Consider the following 9,671-nt stretch of genomic DNA (forward strand, 5'->3'; position numbering starts at 1 on the left):
AAATATGATGTTCACTTAAGTAATCTGTAGTAGTGTTCTACTTAACTAAGAGTTGTGGAAGGCCTTTGTTTGAAGGTACAGTACAGTACAGTTAAACATTTTCTAATCAAGTTTAACTTGTATAGTTAAGAGGAAAAACCAGGCAGTGGATAGCACATGACATGTTTTGTTTTCAAATTTTTTTCATCTATTGCATATCACAAATTTATTCTTTCTTAAAGTTAAATTTTGTTTTTTTACTAACTGCAACAAATAAAGAGAAAAAAATACATAGAAAGCACTGAAAATTCATTGAAAAGGGGAGATAACTTCATTTTGTACAAAATTTTGTTGCATTGATAGTGAACTTTAAAATCAATTTCTAAGCCATCCACTGTTGATTCAAAAATATCTTTGACATATATATCCTTTGTATGATATAAACATTGCATGGGAACCAAATATTCAGTGGGAAAAAAATATGTTCTGCCACCAATATCATAGGATTTGCCTGATATTTACTTGGACCGCCTTATAATATATAAGAAGGACTATAAAGGTTGTAAAAGTTGCATGATCGAGTTGTGGAACAAATTCTTCAGGGAAAATTTGTTACTAATAGTATGTCCTTTAGGGGGGTATATTAAAACACTATAGGGAGATAACTCTGTACAAATCATCCAGACGTTTTAAACATGTTCTATGGTTAAGGGAATATTTATAAGCTTCTCAATGACCAAAGTAAGTGTTTGTGCAATGAAATTTATCCAATAAAGTAACGGTTCAAGTTTTTAGATTTTTTTTATGATTTTTGTCGAGCCTTCGACTTTAGTCGAAAAAGCGAGACTAAGCGATCCTACATTCCGTCGTTGTCGGCGTCGTCGTCGGCGGCGTCCACAAATATTCACTCTGTGGTTAAAGTTTTTGAAATTTTAATAACTTTCTTAAACTAAACTGGATTTCTACCAAACTTGGACAGATGCTTGTTTATGATCATAAGATAGTATCCAGAAGTAAATTTTGTAAAAATAAAATTCCATTTTTTCCATATTTTACTTGTAAATGGACTTAGTTTTTCTGCTGGGAAACATAACAATCACTCTGTGGTTAAAGTTTTTAAAAGTTTAATAACTTTCTTAAACTAAACTGGATTTCTACCAAACTTGGACAGAAGCTTGTTTATGATCATAAGATAGTATCCAGAAGTAAATTTTGTAAAAATAAAATTCCACTTTTTCCATATTTTACTTGTAAATGGACTTAGTTTTTCTGCAAGGAAACATTACATTCACTCTGTGGTTAAAGTTTTTAAAATTTTAATAACTTTCTTAAACTATCCTGGGTTTGTACCAAAATTGGACAGAAGCTTATTTATGATCATAAAATAGTATCCAGAAGTAAATTTTGTAAAAAAATAAATCCATTTATCCCATATTTTACTTTTAAATGGACTTAGTTTTTCTGCGGGGAAACATTACATTCACTCTGTGGTTAAAGTTTTTAAAATTTTAATAACTTTCTTAAACTATCCTGGGTTTGTACCAAAATTGGACAGAAGCTTATTTATGATCAGAAGATAGTATCCAGAAGTAAATTTTGTAAAAAAAAATCCACTTTCTCGGTATTTTACGCTTAAATGGACTTAGATTTTCTTCCAGTTAACATTACATACCTGTAAAGTCTGCAGTTAAAGTTTATAAAGCATTTATTAGAATAATAAACTATGCTGGATTTTACCAAACTTGGACAGAAGCTTTTTACAATCAAAAGATTGTATCAAAAGGAATATTTTTATTGATTTTTTTCCTCATTTTTGTTGAGCCTGCAATTTACAGCAAAAGTAGGCGAGACACTGGGTTCCGCGGAACCCTTACAAATTTTTTTTCTAAATAGATATTTTTCCAGAATTTTATGAAAATCAAACAAACTCAACTAGTTAAAGTCAACATATTTGGTACCACCTTAAGCTCATTTTAAGGTTTTTTGTTCATTAATGATGTTTGCAATTGAATTTGTGTGACACAGGTTTCTGGTGAACCCCTTACACATTTTGAATTTTACTTCATAATTTGTATTTATTACAATTTTTGTTACTTCTAAAATTAAGTCTATTTGTCTTTTTTTTATGGTTAAAACTGTAGCAAAACACAATTCAGTCTGCATTAAATATTTTCCAACTAGATGTACTAGTTTAAAGACCAATATTCCTGTATTTTTCTTATGTTTCCAAAGTCACAACAAAGTTTTGCAAAAGGTGAAACATTTGTAGTGTTTGAATGTAGCAATAAGTATGCAGTTTGAACCTCAATATGAAGGTCACCACTATTGTAAGGTCAGATTTCTCAGTTCATGAGAGTGACCTTTATTCATAGTTCTGCCTGTATATCAATTTATATGACAATGGGGGTCATGTTCACTAAGGTAATATATCATAGGGTTATACATTTTGATATTCCTATCAGAATACTCTACTAAAATCTAATATTTGAAGAGGATATAATTTTGCATTTAAATATTTATATGGGTCATGATTTTCACAAAACTCATTTTTGAATGAATGAAATTTTTTAACACTCCTCCCCCTTGATAATTTTATCAATCTAAATCCAAACAATGAAAAGTTGATTAAAATCCCAACCCACCAACTGTGAATTTGTAAAGAACTACTGTAAATTCAGAAAAAAATTGTGTGCAGTTATTATTGTGATTTTGCCATCTTAAACTAAACTGCCATATTGAGAATATCCTGTTTGAATCATATATAAAATTCAAAATGCGAGTTTAAACTATTGCGATTATAACCCTGCCCAATTTTTCGCAATAATAAAAACATCACAATAATTTCTGAGTACCAGGGATAGTGAGCATTTTTAACGGGATTTTTGTGACAAAAATGTTGGTTATTGATTTGGGGATGTACAGCGGTCGGGCGGCCGGGCAGTTGGGCGGTGGGGTGGGCGGCAATCAAATGTTGTCCCTGCATTAACTCATGAACCGTTTAACCACAGCTTTTAAAATTTTAATATGTTGTTACTGACAACTAAATGAAGGTCAAGTTCAATAATGGCTATTTTGACTTTTACCGTTCAGGAGTTATGGTTCTTGAAAGATTGAAAAATGGAGTTTCCAGTCGTGTCCGTGCATTTACGAATGAACTGTTCTACCAAAGCTTCCCAAATTTTAATATGTTGTTACGGATGACAAAATGGAGGTCAAGTTCAATAATGACAATTTTGACTTTACCGTTCAGGAGTTATGGTTCTTGAAAGATTGAAAAATGGTGTTTCCAGTCATGTCCGTGCATTTTCTTATGAACCATTCTACCAAAGCTTTTGAAATTTTTATATGTTGTTACTGATGACAAAATAGAGGTCAAGTTCAATAATGACGATTTTTTTACTTTTACCGTTCAAGAGTTATGGTTCTTGAAAGATCGTAAAATGGCGTTTCCATTCATGTTGTTGCATTTACTCATGAACAATTCAATCTAAGCTTTTCAAATTTTAATATGTTGATACTGATGGCAAAATGGAGGTCAAATTTGATATTGATGATATTCACTTTCACCATTCATCAGTAATGGTTCTTGTGATATTGCCAGGACACAAATAAATGTTAATAAATCCGGTTTGCTGTCGTTGTGACAGCCTCTTGTTTCATTTTGATGACATTTTCCATTTTAGAGTATCTTAGTTTATGTTCCCATTAAATTATACATTTACTGAATTCAAAAATAATGTATTTATTGATTTTTTTTTTTAATTCATGGTAAATACAATCAAAGATGGATTTTCATATAATGACTCACTGTTGACAAAACTATCTATTTAAAGATTGCTGCAAAAGAAGTTCCATTAAGTATACATTGTATTTCATCCATATTGTGACTGTTCAAGAATTAAAAGCTATTCTGGAGGGTTGGGGTCAAATTTCTAAGACTGGACCACCCATAATTTAAAAAAAAATCATTTTACTTATAATTCTGAAATAAATTCTTAAGAAAATGCAACCATCCATATTTTAATAATCTTGGTGCTTTCCATACAATTTCCTGATAAATTTTGGACCAGTGAACTAGCCTTTGTCAGATCATTGTAAAATCCAAAGTTCAAAATCCACAGAAATGAAAATTTTATTTCATTAATATTGATCTCTCTTCATAATTATATAAATTGAATGACTGAAAAAACAGTTAAAGTAGGTTGATTAAGTAAGTCCATTAAAGATTGTAACCTCACTTGTCTAAATCAGTGGTTGATCTAAGGGTAATATATTGAAAACAACACGTTAAAAATTTCTTGCGTCCGAAGTGCTTTTCTGGATTTACCTTCATCAGGAACGCTCAAAGCCAAACATTTGAAATCCGAAGATGTATAAGTACCGAAACCGTTGAAGAGCTGTATGTCAAAAATACCTAAAATAAATAGCCAAATTCATCTAAAGCCAACTTTGCCTGAGGGAGTTGAAACCTTAGTTTCTTAATAATTCATAAATTTATAAACGGACAAATTTTTGTAAAGTTTGTTAAATCATGTCAATACCGAAATACTGACTACTGAGCTGATGATACCCTCGGGGACTGATAGTCCACCAGCAGAGGTATCGACCCAGTGATGTAAAATATTGAAAACAACACGTTAAAAGTTTCTTGCGTCCGAAGCTCTTTTCTGGATTTACCTTCATCAGGAACGCTCAAAGCCAAACATTTGAAATCCGAAGATGTATAAGTACCGAAACCGTTGAAGAGCTGTATGTCAAAAATACCTAAAATAAATAGCCAAATTCATCTAAAGCCAACTTTGCCTGAGGGAGGTAAGGGAGGAAGGGGGGGGGGGGGGGGGGGGCTGTTGTTGGACCACATCTCCTTTTGTTTATGATTAATGTTTTTGAATAGGGACATATGTTTGGAAACCCCCTTTGTCCTGTATTGGAACCCCTCCTTTTTAAAATGGTTGGATCTGCCCCTGTAAATGTATTATTTTGGGACAAAATAAGTTCATTTATTGTATACATATATGTATCTTGTACACATTATGCACTAAGAGATTTTTTTGTTAAATATGTGATATAGTTTATTTTATGTTAAAATTCATTATGTATGCAAGGTACAATCTATGATTTGTGTCATTTTGGGTCATTTGTTGTTTTTAGAATCAATTAGAAATATATGTATTGCAGCATGATAGATTGTTTTTATTTAACACAAAATATGTCATTAATCATAAATCCATAAACTATTAAACTATTTCAGAGATGCGTGATCATTTGAATTGATTTGTTCAATTGGGATAATTGGCTATTTAACTCAACATTTGTACCATATTATTTCAGTAATAATTTGCATATATAAAAAAAGTATAGATCACAGTACAACCTTCAACAATGAGCAAAGCCCATACCGCATAGTCAGCTATAAAAGGCCCTGATAAGACAATGTAAAACAATTCAAACCAGAAAACTAACGGCCTTATTTATGTTAAAAAATTAACGAAAAACAAATATATAACACATAAACAAACGACAAACTGAATTTCAGACTCCTGTTTGCTGAAATTACTTCTTAAAGGATGTATTATCCTTAAATTATGATTTTTTCAATTTTTTTCATTTTTGCTTATTATCTTGAAAATTATAATAGATAGAAAAAACTTAAATAGCAAAATTGATGGGAAGGACATGGACTTCAAATTAGCCCAAATTGTCAGTAGAATCTGCATTGGAGTTTTTCCCCTTTAAATATTCCTTTTAATCTTTATTTTGTGTTTATGAATATTTTTTTTTGAAACTGTAATAGAAGGATAGAAACTTTAAATAGCAGAAATTATCATTAAAACAAGATTTGAAAATAAGCCAATTTTGTTGACTCTAATAAAGAAGAGGGATGAAAGATACCAGAGAGACAGTCAAACTGATAGCTTGAAAATAAACTGACAACGCCATGGCTAAAAATAAAAATTTAAACATACCAATTATAGTACAGAAGACACAACATAGGAAAGTAAAAACTAAGCAACACGAGCCTCACAAAAAACTGGACTAATATATATAGGTGTCACTTTCCTTAAATGTCGATTTTTACTCTTTGTTTTGGGTGTTATTGCATATTTTAACAAACAAATCAACAATATTTGAAAAAGGAGTTAGTTCCTTTAAATGGCATGTGAAGTCTGCAACATATATTTATAACACCTAGAAGTTGACAATAAGGGTCGGTTGATAGAAAAAGTTTACGACAAAAGAGATAAGTTCAGCTTTCCAACTGTAAACTTTCATTTTCTATGTAGCAATACTCCAGAAACGCCTGCATACGAAGTATATATCTCCCAATTTAAACGATATTCTAGAACTTGTATTTCTTATCACGATTTCCTAGATAGAGGGTTGCTACTCAAAAGGAAGGAATTAAATCAAGAGTTCCAAGTGGTGAAGTTGAAATAAATCATCTTTTAATGAATTTTATGGACGCCATCGTGAAGAGTTGCGAAATATATGTTTCAATGATGACAACTGGTAAGTTCAAATTGTCGAAACAACTTTATAATCTTTTATCTGAATATGTTCTTCTGAATAAGACGTCACCAGGTATGTATATAACATGAGCAACGCGATGGGTACCACATGTTGAGCAGGACCTATTTATTCTTGCAGAGTACCTGATATCACCCCAGATTTTGGTGGGGTTAGTTTTCTATGTTGTGTTTTGTGTTCTGACAACTTTTTAGAAGTTAAAAGAAATTAGCAACGCAAGAGCCACAATTAGTCAAAGTTGCGAAAGTTGTCCGTTTCTCCTGGTAAGAGATAATGCACTTATTATTTACGACCAGATCTACAAATATATCGATATTGCTATGGTTATTGGTTAGCTCTTCATTGTAGTGAGTGCCCTTGGCTAAGACATTATTTTAGAACGTTTCCTTTATCATCTTAAAAACTATAGTATATAAATAATCACGTTAAAAAGCACAAATGATCAGCTATACAAAATCGGCAAGTTGTTCAGCAAATACAAAATAGTTAGTTGTCTACCTAAAGGGCGTTATTAACCATCATATGATTTGTTTAACATTTTTTGTGTTTTGGGACAAAAATTACAGCGCACTGAATATAGAAAAAAATGTTAGCAATACAAGATAACAAATAAGAGATATGAGTCATGAATTATCTTATATTTGATTCTAAGATATAAGTGAAGATGCATATAGACCAATGTTTGCACCTGTCCTAAGTCAGGAATCTGATGTACAATAGTTGTCGTTTGCTTATGTAATTCATACCGTGTTTCTCGTTATCGTTTTTTAACCGGATTTTTGTGACAAAAATGTCGGTTATTGATTTGGGGATGTACGGCGAGCGGCCGGGCAGTCGGGCGGGCGGGCGGCAACCAAATGTTGTCCGTGCATTTACTGATGAACCGTTCAACCAAAGCTTTTAAAATTTTAATATGTTGTTACTGACAACAAAATGAAGGGCAAGTTAATAATGACGATTTTGACTTTTACCGTTCAGGAGTTATGGTTCTTGAAAGATTGAAAAATTACTATTCCAGTCGTGTCCGTGCATTTACTCATGAACTGTTCAACCAAAGCTTTTCGAATTTTAATATGTTGTTACTGATGACAAAATTGAGGTCAAGTTTAATAATGTCGATTTTGACTTTTACCGTTCAAGAGTTATGGTTCTTGAAAGATCGAAAAATGGCGTTTCCATTCATGTTGTTGCATTTACTCATGAACCATTCAACCTAAGCATTTCAAATTTTAATATGTTGATACTGATGACAAAATTGAGGTCAAATTTGATATTGACAATTTTCACTTTCACCATTCATCAGTTATGGTTCTTGTGATATTGGCAGGACACAAGTGAATGTTAATAAATACGGTTTGCTGTCTTTGTGACAGCCTCATGTTTTTTATATAGATTAGACCGTTGGTTTTCCCTTTTGAATGGTTTTACAATAGTTATTTTGGGGCCCTTTATAGCTTGTTGTTCGGTGTGAGCCAAGGCTCCGTGTTGAAGGCCGTACATTGACCTATAATGGTTTCCTTTTTTTTAAATTGTTATTTGGATGGAGAGTTATCTCATTGGCACTCACACCACATCTTCCTATATCTACTTAGTGAGCGAAACAGGCTCTTTATGGTCACTAGTTTTACGTTGCTGTCATATCTGTCAGACACCTACTTCCTGTTTGCTGCTACTTTTAATCACAAATGGGTGTATCTTGCATGCAGCCTAGTACTTATTGCAGGACTGAGGTCAAATTATTTCGAGTTTGAGTTAAGCCATGACGTCTTCTGTTGTTAATTGAAACCAACAAAACAAAGACAAGATCATGCACAGCGGATTAACATCTCGTCTGATTTTAATCTGACATGATTGTATTTGTTATATTATATTTCATACAATATCTTTTCATATTTATCTTGTTACAACGTATAAACAGTTTTACATAATCCCATCACGGCTTTAGTCCTACGTAATAAGGCTCTAATGTTTAGAAGTCACGGGTTTCTAAGTCAAACAAATACACGTACTTACACAAAAGCACAAAAGCCGTGGTGTAGTGGTTAGTGCATCGGACTACTATCACAAAGGTTCCTGGTTCGATTCCCGTTCGGGATGAAAATTTCAGGAACTCAATTTTCGGGCTCTCCCTTGACACCATTTGCGAGTATGGTCTTGAGGAAACGATGATAGTCCGTCGGAAGGGGACGATAAATGGCTGACCCGTGTTTAGAGAGAACCATATCTCTTGCACGTTAAAGACACCCTTGTAGATTTCGAAAAAGAGCAGGCTAATGCCGCTACAAGGCAGCACTCGCACCCGCAAAGTGGAAAGGGATTAATATAAGTTGCAAAACTTGTTTCCCAATCCACTATAATCAAATATGTTTAAACTACACAAAAGCAAAATTACAAAAAGACTCCGCCTTACAGTTGGCGATAACTTAAAATTGTCTAACTAAACATGACTTCATGGTGCAGCTAGCAATTAAGCAAGCTTCCCAATAATATTACATATATCTACAAATTCAAGTCATTTTGCTGTTAAGATGTATTCTTTAATATTTTCAACAAACGTGTTCAAATTCAATTTATTTCAATAAACAAATAAAAAGTAGAAATATTTCATCTGTCCAAGGAATAAAACCCCGATGTGATTGATGAAACTAGTGCATGGAGCCATGAAAAATCTTGTGGTAACCATGGCGCTCATAATTGCACCGTTTCAGATTTACCATACAAGATTGAAATTACTATGAATACAACCATATTTACAAATCCATCCAAAAGTAAAACATTCTAGAACCTTAACATTCATTTTCTTAAAAATACATTTGTTATAGATCTGTAAAAAATGCAACCATGAGGGGGTAAAAAGGGTTTATGTAATAGAAAATAATGGATCAATTATGCAGCCAAAAGTAAAATCATAAAAATTATGAACTTCTAAGGAATATCAAACAGGAAAGTCCCTAATCAAATGGCAAAATCAAAATCTTAAACACATCAAAGGAATAGGTAACAACTGTCATATTCCTGACTTGGTACAGGCATTTTCTTATGAAGAAAATGGTGGATGAAACCTGGTTTTATAGCTAGCTAAACCTCTCACGTATATGGCAGTCGCATACAATTCCATTATCAAAATGGGCAAACAAAAGAAAAAAGAGAACAATGGATAATAA

This window comes from Mytilus trossulus, unplaced genomic scaffold (assembly GCF_036588685.1).
Source record: "Mytilus trossulus isolate FHL-02 unplaced genomic scaffold, PNRI_Mtr1.1.1.hap1 h1tg000085l___fragment_1__unscaffolded, whole genome shotgun sequence".
In the NCBI taxonomy this organism is placed as follows: Eukaryota; Metazoa; Mollusca; class Bivalvia; order Mytilida; family Mytilidae; genus Mytilus; species Mytilus trossulus.